This window comes from Taeniopygia guttata, chromosome 4 (genome assembly GCF_048771995.1).
Source record: "Taeniopygia guttata chromosome 4, bTaeGut7.mat, whole genome shotgun sequence".
In the NCBI taxonomy this organism is placed as follows: Eukaryota; Metazoa; Chordata; class Aves; order Passeriformes; family Estrildidae; genus Taeniopygia; species Taeniopygia guttata.
The window spans coordinates 34,325,870-34,346,514 of record NC_133028.1 but is presented as its reverse complement, the minus strand read 5'-3'; the positions used below and the strand labels follow the sequence as shown (position 1 = coordinate 34,346,514).

The following is a 20,645-nucleotide window of genomic DNA, read 5'->3' as shown; positions in this document are numbered from 1 at the left end:
AAAATATCATGTGAAAAAAAATAAGATTCCCTAAACCAAATTCAATACATTAAAAAAAAAGTGCTGGTGATAGAACAAAACTTTCTGGATGCCCTGGACTTTAGCAATTCTAAAGGAGAGAGTGGATCTTAAAAGGCAAGATGACAGGAAGGCAGTAAGAAAGTTAAAAATCTATTTTTCATATTGAAGAATGCCTTTAAAATTAAACTGCATTTATAAGTGGAATCCTATTTCTAGTGTTTTCATTGTCTGAAAGCATTAACAAAAGTAGGCAACATCTTATTGAAAACTATTTCTTTCAGCAAAAGAAAACGTAGCTTTTAAAGCTGTGCCCTGGCTGCTAGGTTAATTTGTTATAGAGAATTTAAGGAAAGATTAAAATCACAGTTATCAAGGTTATGATGAGTTTGCCTGTCTCTTTTTAATGAGGAAATTACAGCAATGGTTTAAAAATTTTCCATTTGTAATAGCATTTATATTGGTGTGCTTTAGACTATTACTCAAGGTTACACTATGGTTTGGGTTTTTTTGGTTTTGTTTTTGTTTTTGGTTTTATTTCTGTTTTTGTTTTTGTTTTTGTTTTGTTTTGTTTTTGTTTTTGTTTTTGTTTTTGTTTTTGTTTTTGTTTTTGTTTTTGTTTTTGTTTTTGTTTTGTTTTTGTTTTTGTTTTGTTTTTGTTTTTGTTTTTGTTCTTGTTTTTGTTTTTGTTTTTGTTTTTAGTTTGGTTTTGGTTTTGGTTTTGGTTTTGGTTTTGGTTTTGGTTTTGGTTTTTGTTTTAGTTTTGTTTTGGTTTTGGTTTTGGTTTTGGTTTTGGTTTTGGTTTTGGTTTTGGTTTTGGTTTTGGTTTTTTTATAGGTAACAGATTCTCTCTGTTGCTGGAACTGTAAAATACTGAATGAAAGCATGGATCTGGTTCTTTTAACTGTGCTGCTTATATTGTCTTTTAAGCCTTTTTATTTGCCTATAGAATGTGGAGATTTCTATGACAAAGTGTGATGGATCTTAAGCAGTCAATTAAGCATCTACTAACTGCCAGTGAATTAAATACTATCTGGCACAGGGCTATACATGCTCCATTTTGACCTGCTGGACCATGAGACACTGGCTAACAGAACTTCTCAAGCTCTTGTGAAGTTCTCTCTTGAATCCTGGGCACATGATCATATATCTTTAAGGTCTCAGACAGTGTAATCTTAGAAGCACTCATTATTAGAAACTCATTGCTACATTTTGTATTTTTATGTCTGCTGTAACTTCTTGATTTATTCCTTTGATATTATTTCAGATTCATCAATCAATGCTGGTTTTGAGGTCCAGATCATCTGAATGAATTTAGCAAACTACAAGACATGAAATTACTGGAAGTAAAATCTTTTCAAATTTTTACTGTGGTTGGGGTCAGGGAGAGTTCTTAAATAAAATATTTAAGAAACATCTGAAAATAACCCAATGAGAATGTGGGAAAATTACATTATTTCTTAGAGTATTTTAACATCAAAGGTAGCACTGGTGAGACAGATAATCATTAAAGCTGAATTGCTGAAAGTGTCTCGATAGTGCACTTAAATATATTTCAGCTGAGTGAAATAATTTAAAACCTAAAGTGTGATCCAGAATCACATATGTCAATTATCATGTTGTCTGTGATATTAAAAATGTATGCAGCTGGAGGCTAAATTATCTGAGATCTCTAAGAGTTAGAAACACTTCATCCTTTCCTTTTTTTTTTTTTTTTTTTTTTTTTTTTTGACTGGGGTAATTTTAGATACTCAATGCAAATAAACCAGACAATGAAGGGGAAAATTTTTCAATTCTTGGAAGCCAGGATAACATGAGAGATTTGCAAAAATTAACTTTAAAATATTTTTGTGCAGATTGAATTTGTAACCTGCTGCTGACGTTTCTTGACTGAATGTAATGGATTTTTCAAATGAAACAAAGTCTTCCACATGAAGAAGAATTTAAAAATATGACATCTAGTGCATTTGCATGTCTGAATGACCATCAAATTTTTCTATGAAACTGACACACAAAATTTTGTGTCATCTTCATTATTCCATAAATGTGATGCGTTTCTTTTCTTTTACTATCCTAAGCCATGGAAAAACACCCCTTAAGCATAATGTTGCTAAAGTTAATTTGCTCTTCACTGCTTTATTGTCGCAGTTTTTTGGCCTCCATGTCAACATTAGTAAGGGTAGGACTGATCACTACAAAGTGCAACAAATTCATAATAACAGGACACTTATTTTTTTCCTTAAGTAATGACAAAAGTCAAGGTCAGAAGAGATACTTTACCTACTTGGCTATAAGTTGGAATAACAGGAAAACTCTTTCTTCGTCATTTGAAGATGAGGGTGCAGTTCATAAAATCATAAAATATCATGAGTTTGAAGGGGCCCACAAGAAACACCAAAATCCAGCTCCTGGCCCTGCACAAGACCCTTCCAAGAATGACACCGTGAGGATATTGTCCAAATGTTTATAAAACTCTGTCAGGCTTGGTGCTGTGACCGCTTCCCTGGGAGCCTGTTCCAGTGTCCAACCAAACGCTGAGTGAAATTTTTTTTCTAATATCCAACTTAAACCTATACTGATGCAACTTAAGGACATTCAGATCTTTTCACTGGTCACCACAGAGAAGAGATCAGTGCCTGTCCCTCCTCTCCCTCTCACAAGGAAGTTGCAGACTGGAATGACATTTCCCCTCAGTCTCCTCCAAGCTGAACAGACCAAGTGACCTTAGATGCTCCTCATGCAGCTTACCCTCAAGGCCCTTCACCATCTTTATTGTCCTCCTTTGGGGGCCCTCCAACAGTTTAATATTTTTCTTAAGTTGTGGTGCCCAAAACTACACACAGTTGAGAGGATTCTTGCACAATACACTTCAATCACAAAGCTTACCTGTTTGGGAGGTAAATACACAAGTATGAAGAGGGAAATATTATCTTCTAATTGTCCTCAAGAATATCTAAGACCTCTTAAATTTTTTTATTTTAATGGAAAATTACATATGGGCCTTGGCCTTTAGTTATCTGCTGTAAGATTTCCCAAGTGAGATTTCAGGGAGTGAGACAGAAGTCAACAACTCAAACCTGCGGTTTGTCCAGTAAATTAGAAGAGATTTTCTTATCAGAGAATCATCATTTCTGCTGGCAAGCCACCTGCTCAAAGTTGTATCTGCAGATTTTGTTGTGAGGAAAGTTAAAGTTTCATGGAGATATTTACAGATGTTAGTTAGAGATATTTCAGTATTCAATACCTGAAATTCACTTTTCAGTAGTCCATTATGATCAACCACAAAAATTATCCAAGGATTTGGCTTAATCAGATATGTGTTCAAGTACAATATGAAGAATGTAAAAGTACAGTAAAATAGGACTGCCCTATTTCCAAAATTAAAGGAAAAAGACTTGTGAAACTGTAGCCTTTATTTCATCCAAAATCCTAAATTGTTTATTCTATTAATTTATTTCAGTGTTTTGTTTACTAGGATTATTTCCTTAGACAAAAGTTGCAATGAGAAGCACTTTATTAATCATCCTGTCAATAGACTTAACCAGGAACATTGCTTTCCATTTGCTTTTGAAATAAGACTTTTCAAAAGGTATCAACAGATGTCAAAAAGTGAGGCCTTCCAACTAAAAATATAAGAAAATTATTGTTTCCATTTGAAACAGTTTGTTCATTTGCTTTAATTCCTGTATTTTTAAGCAGTTTGCTTTTATTATTCTTCTGGAAAAGGATATGCTAGCAATGCTGAACAGTCAGACATATTTCTGGCTCATTTTATAAAGCTGTGTGGGAAATTTGATCACATGGTCCTCCTTGCAAGTGTTGTGGAAACAGTTTATCCAGGATTAAGAAAAGTTTTTATTTGAGACATTAAGTACTTCTCCATCCTTTTCAAAGTTTGAACTTCACCAGCATCTCTCCTTGGTCATAAATCTGTGTAAGGAGAGTTCATATGGAGAATATGTGCTGATTTTTACCTTATTACTGCAACTGTGTGTATGTTGTATTATTTATGTTTATCCCAGGTAAAGGTTAGCTGAGATAGGTGATGGTTACTTTATTTGAAACTGATATTCTAGGTGGACCAAAAGGCAAACTACTGTGTTAGGCACTTTGCAAATAGAAAGCCAATGACAGCTCCTGTCCTAAATAATTTAAAATTTGCCTATGATTTATGACAATTTAGAGAACTGCCTGTAAAATAGCAAAATAAAAGACCAATTAATAATGACAGCCCTTTTCCAACAGAATGCAAAAGCAATTCAACAAAATCCTTCAACAACTCTAACCATAAATATGGATTTTTGAGCTCCAGAGTGTCAGAATATGCATGACTGCAAAGTGTGCATCTCTGACCATGTTATATCATTGTCCACTGAATTTCATGGCCCACCGCGCTTAGTAAAATATCTCTGTGCTACTAATCTGAAATTATTTTGGAAGAGACAAGGACTCTGACACTCTGCAGCTGAAGACAATTGCTGAATCCACAGAGAGATCTCTTAAAATACGTTCATCCTTCTCTTAGAACCAGCAGTCACTGTTATGATGACAGGTAACCTACGAAACTTGAACTTCTGCCAGCACATTCTTGAGTCCCATTATAGCACCATATAGGTATTTTTCACCTGATATAGGATCTTTGGTATGACCTTCTCTGAAATTTACTGACTTTATTGTAAGTGGTATCTTTCTAATACTGGCAACACCTTCATACATTTTAATGAGCTGCCCTGAAAATAATAGACTTTTGTCATCATGTTCAAAATATCTCAACTCTGAAAGAGTATTTCGCATCAGCATCAATTCTTAGACTCCTATTGCCAGCATCTATTCCTTTACATCCTGGAGGAAAAAGACAGCTTATTCTCATTTTAATGTGGCAAGGGGCATAGTTTTGTTGAAGGTCTGTTTATCCACGTCTTGCAATTTCTTTGTCTATTAAAGTAACTAATTCAATTTTTTTATTATTATTTATTGTGTGCTGCCGCTATAGTCTATATCACTATGCTTCTACCTCGGGCTCTGTATCAAGTCAGTCTGTAAAACAAATGTAGGCCCATGATAGTCTGGTGAAGTGCAAGTGCTAGTACTTGCTTAGCAGTAGTTTTCCAGATTTTAGTGGGTTATTTCAAAGAAGTCATGCTTTAAAAAACCTAAGAAACCCACAAAAACTTTGGCCTCACCAGTGATTCCTGTACAATGAGTGCTACCTCAACATTTGTATAAATGAAAATGAGACATTTGGTGCTCTAAAGTGTGGCAAGGAGCTGTATAGCAAAGCTTGATTAGGGGAAGGCCTTGTTTAATACTGCCTTTTATTTTCTTTTTTGAAACATATAGTTTGCAACTAATAGCAGGACATATTAAAGTATGGTAGGCACTAAACAATAAGCTATATGATATATTTAGTTTTCTTAGACAAGTTCTACTCAGTCAAACAGGCCTAGAAAAGCTCATCTTACCTTTCTACTGATCCACAGTAACAAAATTAGCTAGAAAACCTGAACTTATCATGAACCACAACTACCCAAAGAAATCTTGAAAGATTGTTCTTTTTCAAGATAATATCATTGAATGCATCAACTGATTTCCTTAAACAGTGTTAATGTAGCAACAGAGTTATATATTTATTATATAACATTATTTGTTTCTATTGTATTACTTTATATTTACATGATTTATAATATGTTATAAATATTATATGTTTTACTACATTAAGAGAATATATATGGAAAAATCTTATCTATATGTACAATGGCCTTAATGTAGCAAAACTCTTACCATTAACTTAGAGTTAACCACATAGTAAAGCACTCTCATTATCTTCAAGTAAATTACCAATATTCATGAAGTTAGGCATTTATTTAGAGTCTACTGAATTGAGAATTTGAGACCCCACTGAAAAACTGAGTTTAGTGGAGAATTAGCTGCTACTAAAAGAAAACTGAAATAATCTCTAGAATACTGCAATAGGAATATGTTTTCTATTAAGCTGCCTGGGACCTTTCCACAGATGAAAAATTATTATATAATTCCATCTGGGGAAAAAATAATCCAATAAAGGAGCAAGCCCTCAGCTAAGGGATGCTAAAGTCGATAGCAGTGGCATTTTTAGAAACTTTGCACATGATGCAGACAGAATTTTTTATAGGATTTCAACGCAACACTCAGTATTACTAGCATTAGACAAAGTGTCTGAGACAATATTATCAGCACTAGAAAACATTGCATATGCACATATATTGACATAACTGAATTTTTGTGGGTTTTTTTTTCTGTCTCCTCTTTTGAAAATATTTCTCCATGTTTTCAATGACTTTCTCTGTAATATATAAGAAATATTATGCTTAGAAAAAAAAAAATCCCACAAAAGAGGACCTGAGAAAAGCATTTGGAATTTTTATTTCAAACATTTTCATGTATATAGGTTTTGTTCAGGCAAGAAATGCAGTGTCTGATTTTTGAGTTATATAACTATTTTCAATGAGACACACACAGGCTGTCTCACAGTACATAGCACTCAGACGTGCTAAAGAGGATCACAACAGCTGCTTTAGTCTTTAGGGCAGTCAGCTGAACCAAAAATTCATGGAAGGAGATAGAAATGAGAAGGTATCCAAAGGTGAAACTAAATGCCTCCTGCTTTTCCTGTTCTTCCTGCTGTGTTTCCATGCTGTGCAGTTGTGGTGCAGAAGAAAGACTTCATGACCTTCCAGGAGACCCTGTCCACTGTAGCCCTGTGCTCAGGGTGCTCTCACAGCATAGTGACACGAATTTTTGGTTCCAAGCATCCAAAACAAATTAAAGATTTTAGTTGAAATTCTCTGCTGGTATAAACTAATGCAGCACTACCAGAGTCAGTAAAGCTTTGCCTGTTTACACCAGTGGAGAAATTATTCCTCTCTATAGAGAGATCTTGGAGTTCAGCTATCATGGAAGACTGATTTCCTGTCAATAATAAATGTCCTCAGTATCCTACACAAGTCTTCAGTTTATTGCCTCCGGACATTTTTTAATAGCTGCAAGTCTCAAGATGGAAGCAGATTTTTATGCTTTATTTTGAAGGGTAAGGATTGTTCAGAAAAGATACTTCCTGAGCTGCCCAGGGAAAAGACTATTATAACACTAGCGTGGTTCAACCTATCAGCCTAACTTGCGTAAGAAAAGAAACTTATTTCTTTATAACTTGTCTTTCATTCTCACATCCATTTGTTCAAAGACATCTGAAAGTCCCTGAGCACTGACCTGAATAAAATGAAGAAGGAGGCTAATAGAGTGTTCACCTACAGTATTGTTTCCTCTCTTGTTATTAGATGGATATGACCCTGTCTTTGATCTTCCTACAGATGGTACAGCCAAGGATGCCTAGAATAAAGAGTGTCACACTCCTCCTAGGAGGAAAGAAAGAAAGAGGAGTAGAGCGGGAATATGCACAAGCAAGGAAATGGCCACTCTGGTAATTACAAGTGACAAAGATAAATGAGTAAGAATGTGTGAACATGGTCCTCAGTGGGTCCTTAAATAGGTAGAAAATGTAAAAATGCAGCCTGGGAGTTGATGAAAGCAAGGTGAAATGATACTGAAATAAAACCAGGACTTTCTCTTTGATTCAGTAACACTGTAAGGGAAGTGATTAAAGAAATGAAATATTTTAAGGGTTTTTCTCTCTCTTGGTGGTTCTTTATGTACTAGCACACTGTTTATTTTTCAAGGGTATAGCTCTTTATTTCTGACTGCTTGTCAAACGCCAAGCTTATTTCGATTGTCAGATTACAGTAGAATGGTTGCTGTTTATAGAGATACATAACAAGGAATAAGGTAGCCAGCTCTGATGTGTAAATAAGAGCTTCACCAGGAAGGACAAGCTACTTATTTAATTGAAGAAATAGGTTATGTTCTTTTATGTGTTTATCCCAGAGTCTCTTTGGTCATTGCTCAGGTATTTAGCTTTTGGACTATGCAATCAGGAATTTGAATGAAGGAAGTAATATTGTCTCCTCTCCTTGACATTAGACAGAAGAAATGTTACTATGGATCCTTTCCCCAACACCCCCTCCCCCCTAAATATTTTTTAAGTAAAATTACTGGCAAAACCACTATATTGGTACTACAGACTCAGCCCATCTATATCTGAGCATAGGTCTTTCTGAATCTGATTGGATAAACTCCAAAGGAAAAAAAAAAAAAAAACAACGAAACAAATCAAAAAAAAACCCAAAAAAGATCAACCAACCAACCAACCAACCAAAAAAAACCCAAAATGAAACAAAACCAAAACCAACAAACAAATAAAAAACCCCCCAAACTGGAAAAATGCTTACCATTTTTTAGATGTGATTCAAGAGACAGTATAGAGAGGAAGGATTAATTTGCTCTTATTGACATTTTCTGTAGCTTCCACTGTTACTGTGTATAAATACTGAAGAGGTACATCAGTGCTTTAGGCTGACAGCCCCAGGACACTCTATCCCATGGCTCACACCACGATAGGGATATCTCTTCCCACATACTTGCGATACCAGGCTGTAATTGACACTGGAAGAAGAAGAGAGTGCAAAAGGTTTCTTAGCTTTTCTTCAGAATTTTTTAAAATAAGTTATTAAGAACCACAACAAAATACTGGATCCAGGTTCTGTCCTTAACTCAGCTACTGGCTTAGTTTGTGACATTAGTTGCATCACTTAATCTCTATATATATGGTTCAAGTTGCCTTTTACTGTCTCTGTTTCAAGAACAAAATATTAGTATTTCTACACACACATACATATATATAAAAGCTCTGTGATGTTCAAAGATTTTTAAGGTCTTCAGGTAAAAATCACTTGCCACAAGATTCAGGAAAGCATTTCTACACATCTTCAACTGAACATATTTAGAATAGCATTCGCTTTGGCATAATTTATAATTTACAGTATTTCTTTATTGTTTTTAAGGTAAATATATCAAAATGATAAGGACCCAAATAAGACCTCTGGTGGTGAGTGTGATTAAAAACTGAAATATGAGCCTATTCACTCATACCATCTGTTTTGTTAACCCTCCAGAAGGGAGGAACAGTTCTGCATAGCGATTAAAGTATATGACAGATAAATTTATCTGCATATTTTCTGATTGATTGAAAAGTAGGGAAATATATAATCAAGTAGTTAGGAACTATATTTGCTTCTAAAAATAAACTGTCAGGAATATGAGAATTATTTTGAAAAAGCAGACGTTTTTGAAGCCTGAAATGTCTTGATTATCCCCCAGCATGTTGATTCTTCCACTTGGAGAACATAAAGGTGTATATTATAAACATACACCTCTCATAAGAGAATCTTAAAAGCCTATCTTCCATATGGCAGGGAGTAAGGGGGAAAATGTCAATGCTTTTTCTTTAAGCAACAAATAATTATGGCACTAAATGAAACAAAGGTAACTTAGCAACAAGGTATTCCTTTTCTCATCTAGCATTTTCTAAAGAATTCCTACTGAGGCCAACCCATGAGCCTTGTGCTATTTATCTGCTTACTTGCATTGGAAGCATTCCACTTCTTTTTAGCAATACCGTCTGTGAAAAGCCAACCAAATATGAACAGTGATTATAAACTTGAAGTGCAAAGGGAAGACCTTGAAATAATGTTAACTCCAGTATTTCAGTGCTCTATAGATATTGCTTCTCTAAAGCTGAATGAATCACTTGTAGCAAGTGGGCTTTTTCACTAAATATAGTCTTCTACATGTTTATGAAGTGTCACTGAACAGACTGCCTTTGAAATTAATGTGCAAATTTTAAAGTGTTTGAGAAAGGCCTTATCCAAAGACTAAAGAATGGATGGAAACATTCCTACCGACTTCTCTTGACAGAGGCCAAATACAGTGTGCAAATATATTTAATTTGATGGATTGTCCACTAGCTGTTTACTGCAAGTATTGTTTAGGAATATAATTAGTGCCATTCAATGTGGGTTTATAGCAAGTAAGTCTTGTCAAACCAACCTTTTACAAGTTTCCCTAGAAAAGGTAACTATATCTTTGAGTTATTACTAAGGCATTTAGCATGTATGAATGAGGCATTAATGTATGAATGTATAATTTTAATGTATTTAATAACTAAAAATCTGACACAAAGATTAATGCTGTAAGGAAGAAAAGAGAAATATGTAGCTAAATCAAAACTTAATTAACATGCTGATGAAAAAATAACCCAGAATGGGAAATTGTTTTTAAAGAGGTTTTGCTTAGGGAGTTGCTGCAAGGTTTGATATTGAATCTAAATATATTCAATACATTTCTCAACAATTTAATATTAAATGATAGATGATAGATAGATAGATAGATAGATAGATAGATAGATAGATTAGATAGATAGATTTTGTAGAATCATTTATGGAGGACATAAAGCATGACAGTGAGTTTAAAGATGCATCTTTTAAATCTTGGTCTTTCCTAAAATGACAAGACAGTTTAAACAGACATTTTAAATACTACAGAAAAAATTTGCACAAAGAATAAAGCTCAAGAAAACACAGAATGAGAACTAGATGTACAGAATGGGAAATAAGTTTACTGAAAACAACTGTGGGAGTTAGTGGTCAGTGGACATGTAAGTGAAGACAAGTAGGGAAGGCAGGGAGTTTGCCTGTATGTTCAGTGCTGCTGGAATCAAACTATATTTCTCCACACAGATGTGTAGTTCACTTGTAAAAGTGAAGATGGTACAAAGCAGAGCCACAAACATTGTCTAGATAGTGCACAAGAATGGCTTGCTATGTGAGTAGCAATGGCATCTGTTTAGAATGGCAGAAATAAGACTGACCTGAATGAAGTGTTTTAGCTGTGCCATTGGATATAGGCTTATTTTCCCAAGGCATAAGAAGAACCAGTGATAGGAAACTGAAGGAAGATAAATTCAAACAAGAATTCGGTCCCCTTTTATGATATTTTACTTTTATTTTCAAGAACACAAATTAAGAGCCATGTGAACAAAGCCACCAGTGGATACAGTACCCAGGGTGGGTACTGGCCAAACCCATCTGTTGTCTGTGGCAGGAGAGAAAAAAAGCAAAAGTTATGGTTTAATTAGGCAGTGGCTTCATTAGCTTAACTCAACTGGGATCTATATCAGCAACAAATCACACAAAGCTCATGAGCCTATTTTGAGTTGCTTCTGCCTGTCAAAGCCTCTGTTTGTGTTTGATCATCAGGGCAGTGCTGATGCCAGACTGAACTTCTGCCAGAATGAGAAGGAAGCTGGAAGAAGGAGTGCTGTTTAGGGTTTACTGCTCTGAGCAGTAAATCCTCCTGAATCTTGTTTCATAAGATACAGAAATAATTTCATGAAGTATCGGGGAACCTTCACGGGAGGTACTAGCAATTAGTTTGGTCAACTTACCCCTGCCTACCTCAGTAGCCAAAGAGATAACATTATCATTTTTTGTGAAAAGCTGAGGCATTTTCACTCTAGTCTATATAAGTGAGATATAATGACTCGTCATATTCTGGAGATCAGATTAGACCATCTGACGATTCCTTCTGGCCTCAGGTTTTATGAGTCCTTCACAATCCACTTTGTGTGCTGCCTCATTGGTCCTGTGAATCACATGCCACTGTTCCCATTCCCTGGTTTTTATGACTGTGACCTTTATAAAGAGGAGTTCTTGAATAATTTAATGGAAAGGGGGAAAAGTGTGAAAGCAATCTTAAGAAAGGTAAATGAACAAGAAATAAGAAAGCCTCAGAAATGTTAGGACATTTTAAACCTATTTACCAATCATAATAATCTGCCTGCATATAGAGACACCAGCTTTTAAACGTTTTCTTTCCTGAAGGAAAGGTATCAGTGGAATGGAGTCATATCACTCATAATGCAGGATCTTTTAGGAAATTTTTACTCTTGCTCTAATATTCTCATTTCCCTAAATTCCAGGCCCATAGATATGATTTCACACAGCTCTCGGAATTCTCAAATTATGTTAAGTAGTCAATGCCTTTGAGTAACCAGTATCTTTTGGGCTTTTTCTGTTATATGAAATGATAGTGTGTCCTCAGAATACTTCCTAGATATCCCAGGTTGTTCTGAAAATAATTTGTCACAGATCTTTAAGGGGTGTGACACTTTTTCCCAGGTACAATAAATTAACTCTGATGATACGTGTGGTTGTATGAGTTTCTGTTCTGTTTGCTGTTTCCAGGGGGTTTCCCCTGAAAGGGAATGCTACTGAAGAAATCCCTGTGCATGTTTATACTGCAACTAAGTTAATATGTATTGCTTATGTTACTGTGCAAATGGAGAGGTCTCCTCTTGTGCTTCAAGTGGCTGTGCAAGTACCATCCATGAGATAGCCTTCAAATTGACTGGTTTTATGCTTTTAAAAATGTATTTAATTTTTTTTATTCACCAAGGAAGTTCATGTTGGAAAAGTTCAATTTTGTCATAGATACCTTTTTTTTTACTTTCTACAGTTATCAGAGCTCTCTCATATTTTTACTGCTTTTTCAGAACATTTTGAATTAATGCTATCTCTGAGTAGCTACACTATCTGATGAGTTTTTAATTTTTTTCTGAAAGTGGAGATGGCTTATTTCTATGGAGAAACCTTTTGTATCTTAATGAATCTCAAAATAAGTTTCTTTCCCAGGAATATACTAATTACATTGTTTTACTTTCTACATTTTAGTCAATTATAGCCATACCTTTTACCTTTTTTTTTTTTTTTTTTTTTTTTGTGAATACAGCAACTTAAGGACTGTGAAAAAAATGAAATGGCTGCTTCTCCAAAGAATTGTGTCATAGTGCAAATGCCTCTATGGTAGTAAGTCAAAAGGTTTGTAAACACAAATCTTCAGAAAAAGATAAGTGCTTAAGTCTGATTTCAGTGACACATACATGCCTTAACGATTTTGAAAGTCTGTGATATTACTACTTCGATTTTTGCCATTACATGGAACAACAGATCAAGAATAATTTCTCCTTGTCTAAATAAAGGAATACATAAAAAATAATCCTTGATAGGTAGTCATCGGTTTTCTGATGTAAAGACAGCAAGGGTGATTAAGTCTTTACAATATGTTTTATTAGTTTTTGTTATAATGTAATAATAATATAACATGGAAGTCATTTAGATAAAAAGTGAACTTCTGAGGAAGCTATAATTGTTTCCTTTTTCTATATCTACAGTGTAAATCTGTGAAATATGTAAATACAGTTAAACATCTTTAATGCAAACATGACCTTAGAGCTACACTATGGAAGGGAATAGTCGTGTTTTTAATGTAGTTTGGCTTCACAATATTCCAAATATCTTTAAGAAATATTTATAAGAAGCTTGAATACCTTTTCATATCTCTTGGGCTTTACATTGACTCAAGATTTAAATTTAGCAAGATATACTACAACCATTGTGTCATCCAGTGTTAGGTATATTAGCAAATGCTTAACTTTCAATGAAGGTGAAGTGGGTTAGATGATGAATCAATATTTGTGCTTCTACTGTTCTTGCAAACCTTCTAGTAATTATTTAATTTCTAAATACATGCAATTTCTGTCATGCCAAGATCAGATACCAAATAAAATAGAGGGCTGCTGAAGCAATCATATTAAAAAAAACCGCAAAACTTTTAATGAGATGTTAAAAAATAATGAGATTAAAATTCAATATATAAAACTTGACTAAAATGACAGATTTTCTTAATCAATGTGAGACAGATAATTGGCTCTGTCCAAGTTATTCTATCATATAACAAAGAATGTCTTCATCCAAAAATAATAATCAAAATAAATTGAGTTGAACCTTCAACTTCTCCTCTATTACACATGAAAAGAAAATAAGAGGCTAGATAAGGAACTTCGAAAATAAAGAGTGAAAATGAGCAAGGGGTAGCAAAAAGTTAAAAAGTAAATCAGTTATACATGACTGATTAACAAAATTAACAACTTTCTAATTTTTTTTTTATAATTTGGTAACAAATTAACTAAGAACAAAATTATATTAACTTCTTTGAACCACAGAGATGTAAGGTTTATTTTCAAAGTAAGCTGTTATTCCCCTTTTTTAGAAACGATGGTAGAATTAAGTCTAAGGACTACCTTTGAAGAGTAGAGAATACCTATAGGAAAATCATAGCATTAAGGAGTAGACCTGCCATTTTGACAGTGTTCTCTAACACACTTATTAAGCACCCTGTCACACCCCATTCTGCTCATCTTTCCATCTGGTGAGAAAATGATATCTGTCCCCCTTTCACTTCCACTTTAGCATTACAGTAAACTGCAGTGTGTCTTCAGACACTAAGATGTCAAGCTACTGGACTGTGAATGAAGATGAATGCACGTCTCAGCAGAAGGGTCAGGCATAAGAGACAAATTAGAGATTGTTTATCCTTTTCCTGGCAGCAGAATCTGCCCTCTGTTTTCACAAGGAATCTTAGAGATGGAATTTACTGACAAAAATCTAGTGAAATTTGGTAAATCAAGCCCATGGAGTACCATCTCACTTTTCCTCACATTGAGGGTCACTTGTACAAGGTAACTTTAATGAACTCAGTAAGGAAGGCACATTCTGATCTTTAATATATATGAATACTTACTGTGGGTGTAGGAACCCATATGTGACGTGGACTGGACATGTTATGAAGGAAATCAGAATAACAGACAAATAGAACTCTTGTGAATTTATAACTTAATATGCTTGAACAAATTGCTGTGATAAAATAATTTGTAGCCTCAAGGGGTGGGGATGTAGGGGTGGGAAGAAAACTGAGTATAGATTTTCCTAATTAGCGAAGCATCACATTTTTTCACAAAACAATTTGGAAACTTCAGCATAGATTTTGACACCTATCATCTTATTTTGCAGTGAAGGTGGTGAATGGAGAAGACAGTAATTATTTATGTAGAAAAAAACACGGGGTTTGTCACTAATACACCATTGTTACAGAGAATGTTGTACATGTTTTGAACTGCTTTTGCTATGGAAAAAAATTACTTAATGTTTGAAGAAAAAGGAAATAAAAAGGGTTACAAGAGGAGAATTTTTCCTTGCTTTTGTTAAGATGAGAGATAATTTTCATTTGACTTTAGTCACAAAATTTTACTTTACTCAATTTAAAGAGTGATTGAAGAATACACATCTTTGTAAATCATCCCTGAGGTTCCCTCATCCAATGCTGTTTCATCCCTTGGAAACCTTTGAGAGTATTTCCAATTGTGATTTGAAGTTGTGCCATCTATTTTACATAACAATTATTTTTTCTCATTCATTACTAGTGATGATGTTTAGGTTTTAGAATCAATTCAGAGCAAATATTTAGGAGAAGTTTAGAAGAAGGACATAAATGCCTGACAACAAATATTTAACTAGTTTTCGTGGTCTCTCTGTATTTCTTTCCCTTAATTTATGTGTATTTCTTTCCCTTAGGCAGTTCTGCCTTACAGATGCGTTTGTATAACCTAATCAATTTCTAAACCTATGTTTAATTTTTCAGAAGATGTGTGAATGTTTTTACTGTCTTCTTCAAAAGTAGGTCTGCAGATAAGCTTTGCTACTAAAAGTAAAATTCAATCTCTCAATATCTTAAGTAAAATAATCACACAACATGACTGAAAAGCATAATTATTTTCACTCTTGTTACATTTTGTCCATTTAGTACATAGTCTAGCCTTGTGGTTTAGTTTGACAATTTAATAATTTTCCTTTATCTCATTACATGTAATACACACTGAACTGATGACGATGAATTAACCAGATTTCCATATTGTCTTAATTATTTATAAATTTAATCTGTATATGGAAAATGGAAAGATACATTGTTGTAACCAAGGGAACAAACTCTTTTTTTGGTGTACCCTGACAACACCAGGAAGGTCAAAGAGGACAATATTTCTGTCACAGAAAAGTATTCATTCTGATCAGTATAACTTCCATGTGCTGTCCAGTATTTCTGCATTTGCTTGTTGTTTTTTGGATCAAGTTATAACAACTGTTTTTTAGAGTATTTTTTACATGGAAAAAAAAATAAATTATTTCTTGGATGTATTAGGAGTACATTGTTACATGATATTCTAGTTTTGAATAAATAACTATTTGTATATATCAAAGGTATAACACTTAGTGTTTCACTGGCTGTTGGCTAGATATTAAACCACCAAATTTTGACATCTGACCTTTATTACAAAAGATTCTGGTTGCATAAAATCTCCATGTGTTGAGGTACATGGACTTTGATAACTAAATGTATGGATGAGGTAGAAATACTTAGTAGGATTTGAAGATTATTTTGTGTCATAACCCAAACTTCTATATTTTTATGCTACTGAGCACTGGCTTATTTTATAAAAATGTTAGTGATGATTATCTAGAGAACAAGCTAGTGAAGTTTTATATTACCAAGATATGTGTGGGGTTTTTAATTCAGAAGACAATGACATGGTTTTAATTCACCAGTTACGTGAGGTGGAAAGTTTTCTGGAGTATACATTGCAATGTAAAACTCACATTTTTTCTAGGAGTATACATTGCAATGTACCTTTTTGGTGGTAACCAGGCAGAATATTGAGTATACAGAACAGTTCCTTAGCCAGACCTGTAATAGGCTTATAAATCTCTGTAAACAGATGGAACACAAAGGATAGGCAGAGACCTGCACCCTATTCATATAGCTCATAAATATATACAGTAGTGATGGAAAGCACGAGCTAGCATGAATAGCTAGAAAAAAGGCTTAAAGTTTTAGTGGAGACTGAGAAGTTATCAAGGTCAACAAACACATGGCTATAACTCAAGAGACTCAAGGGACAATCTCAAGAGACTATGTAGGGACTATGTGGGAATATTATGCAGATATCAGAAGTCAACCCAATCTACGTAGAGTGAAACTGAAACAGAAACTGGGAAATATAAAAAGGGGATTTCAAAATAGCTGGTTTTCATTTAAAACAGAACAAAACAAAAAATGGGTGATATTGTGCTAGAAAATTGCTTTGATCACTTAAGGTCTAAACCTGGAATATGCCTCATTTGTTATGAAGAAAAGATAGATTTAAGGCAAAGAGTGAATGAAATATCATGAAGTACCAAAATAAAAACCATTCATGGCTTGTTTCAGGGCTGGTGTTCCAGCTCACCATCTAATTTATACAATGAAATTTGTAGTGATGTGGTCATAGAAAGAGGTCTAAGCTTTTTTTATTCTTCTTTCCTTTTCCTCTCATGTGATTCTCCTTTTTGCTTATTATATGTTCTTGGCGTAAGTGATATCTCCTGGGGAATTCCATTTTTTACTTGTGGTGACAGAATGGATGAGATATGCCTGGAAGAACTGGGTTCCACAGAAGAAAAATATGCAGCTAAGTATAATATTATTGAAAAATAAATCAATAATTATAATTTTCACATCCTGAGAGATCAGTCAGGGCAAAGGAACATAGTCAGCTAATTAACGTCCTCTTCAGTTCGTATCACTCCACTACAGTGGGACTCTGGATTGGCATAGCACACCTGCGATCACCTTGAATAGCCACTGGATGTCACTGATGATCCACTGAAAATCAGCTTAACCCTTTAAGCATTATCTTGTTATGCATGGAAGAGTCAGCAGAGAGGTCACTTACTCCCATGACCTTGGGGATGTGAATTGTCTATAACCAACATCTGCAATGACAGATAAATAAGAAAATCTCAAAAGAAACAGAGATATGGCCAACTGCAAGGCACACCATGAGTTAGGATACTTCAAAGTACTATTTGGATGTGAGATGATGGCTACTTATAGCTCTTGAAAATGTGCTATCAAGCCTTCCTGTATGTTCCAATACATAACAACCCAGGTGGGAGGATATATTTTTTTAGTATTGGACAGTGTTCTTTTCACAGTACACACAAAGTGACTGAAAATTTGGTTTTCTTTTTAAATGTTTCAACAACTTTGGGATCTTTCTGGAAAGACTGCAGCAATTCTTTCCCTTACCTGTGGAACCTAAATTGCCTTAGTTTGATGAGAAGTAAATCATTTTCCAGCATGTTTCTTCTCTCTGAAAGATAAAATTCCCAATGGCAATCCAAAGGAGAGACACAGATAGTTTCCTGCCATAGCAAGAAAAGTAGAGGAATGAGAACAACATCAAAACCAAAGCATTTATATTCACCATCATGTTCTTATAAGTGGCAAATTCACTGTAGTGATGAACCAGTTCTTTCTGTACTTTACTACTGAGTATATTAAGTGAAGAGTAGTGAGAAGTGTACTTGTCTATTATAGAAACCAGGTACAAAAGAAGAGTTTTCAATGTTTTGTGGCCATTGCATCCTATTTGGATTTAAATGGCTTTCTTTTTTATCCTATGAAGATTTCTTTTCCTTCAAGCAGAAGCTATCATCTTGAGAAACCCATGTATCAATTAATTAGCTTTTTTCCTCTAACATTTCAACTTAATTCTTTGCTTGCTGCTTGGTGCCAATGTATCCTCTTGTTCGAGGATAGTATGGAGATAGTGATCAGAACTTTTAAAGACTCATTTACAGATCAGATAAGACACAGCACAATGAGCTCTTTTCACTGATACACTTTTAGGTAGCTCATTAACTGTATACTGTAAAGCCAACTGAATCTTTAAATAAAGCAATAGTATATTCTCCAGTTAAAAGTCTATTTAGTTGCCCAGTTGAAACTGAAAATTTATGTAAAATGTTGCAAGATGATAGTAATTGTCTGTAGAAGCAACTCAGAACAACCAGATAATAGTCTATGAACATGTATCTTGGCTAAGATGTGAATAAAAAATATTTTGTCTTAAATCTTCTTTCACATTTTGTTTCTCAGATAGCTTCATCATCCTATCTCTGACTTTAGACGATGTCTATGGAATAAGAAAAGCCAGCTTCCAACCTTGCTCCAGTATAGAGTGTAATGAGGAGCCCAAGAGGCATGTTTCCACCCACATTGAAGTATTCGGCCTCCACGGAGAAAACTTACTCTTCAAAATATACGATTCCACAATATTAACATTGTTTAACTAATAAAATAAATGACTGCTACTGATTATAATTAGCTTGCCTTAAAATAAAAGTCATCAGAATTGTTTCCAGCAGGTGCTTTCTCTGCAGTGCTTCTGTCAGATAAGTACATACAGTATAACAAGAAGTGAAACCTCCATTTATCTTGAGATGAATAATTTAATTATTTGTTCATGAGTGTAGATTCATCTGTTTTGAGAGGATTTCTTTTGTCAGGTCTTGTATCTAAACATCACTTTCCCATCTATTGCTGTAAAACGTGATGTAGTATGAGTGGGACTTGACAATGACTAGACATATTTTTGCTTCAACAAGTCTCCTGAATTTGAGTTAGTTGCTTTAGCTGGGTCATCAATTTCTCTTCAGAGGAGAAAGAAGGGCTCTTCTGGAGGAGATTCAGAGATTCATAATGCCATGTCCCTCTATAAAGCACTTCAGCACAGTAAGGGTGCTAAAAGAGTGAGTGGAGTAATCCTGATGTTCACAATGGAAGGTGAGTACTGGATTTTGTTTAGGCGAGATTTTGCTTCACACCTGCTCTAGTCTTTGGTCCTGCTGACTGGGTGTTCATTAACAACTGAAACACGCAAAGTTTATTTTCTTTGGTACATCTCATCACTTGATTTCCTTTAACAGGAATTGAGTTCATGTGCTCAGAGGCAGCTCCATGAAGGCTACAGACTTGATGATGTGCTCATAAACTGAACTAAAAAGTTAATGGGAACCCTCTGTAAGGGTACAATAAACTTTTAAAGAGATTGTCCACTTAGTGTAGCTAATGTACATGCCTTATTTCCTCTATTTTAATTTATCAAAGATAAACATTGCTACATAGATAGATTATACAAAAGAGGTATATTGTGTTATATATGCTTTCTTTTTTATTTGTTGTTTATGTTTGTTTGCTTTTTAGATTCAGTCCATAGATTTAAATTCTCATTTACATCCTGACAGTGATTTAATTTAATTTATTTAATGACGGCAGGTAGGAAATTTAGAAGAGCAGACAGTGGATGTGAGAATTTTTTCTCTTCTGGGAAGCACTCCAAGAAGGCAAATCCTTTTCCCCTGTAACCTGCTTTTTAGGCTTTGATATTGCAAGATACAATCAAACCCATGACATTACATTGGAAAGCAAATAGGATTTTGAAAAACTGTGAAAGAGATCCCTGTACATACCTAGAGAAAAGAAAAGCAAGGAAAAAACCCTTCTGAAAGGAAAGATAAATTTTTCATAATTTTTCCCAGAGAAAATATTTGTAGATTAACTGGCAGTGTGGGTTTGTCAAGAGCTTACTATACATATATGAAAAAGAGCACGACTAGAGAGAATGAAACTACAGAAATAGAATGAGCACTTATAAACTGTGGCGGCAGATTTACTAAACTGAGACCAGAGAAAGAAAAATGAGTACATTTAAAAACATCTGTGTAATTGGTGAATCTTTTCAGATGCTGTTTAGTGCAGAATGGACAATATACAAAACCAGAAAATGTAAGTGCAGCAGAAGGTATAACTTGGGACTTTGCTTCTCAGAGAGGCCTTTATACAGACAGTGGCACTTGCTTTGTGCTCATACACCACTAGCCTCTTTCAAACTACCAGAGAATATTCATGTACTCTTCCAGACTAAA

At 34.5% G+C, this 20,645-nt stretch overlaps 2 long non-coding RNA genes across 4 annotated transcripts in view; both read left to right on the top strand.

The window, feature by feature from the left end:
- Positions 1–20,645, top strand: part of LOC115494974 (uncharacterized) — a 128,759-nt gene that overhangs the window by 56,333 nt on the left and 51,781 nt on the right. The gene's annotated exons all lie outside the window — the stretch shown is intronic.
- LOC140683942 (uncharacterized) lies at positions 1,114–19,084 on the top strand. The gene is made up of 3 exons (XR_012055615.1): positions 1,114–7,474; positions 12,736–12,824; positions 17,250–19,084. It is a non-coding gene; the product is annotated as an uncharacterized lncRNA (long non-coding RNA).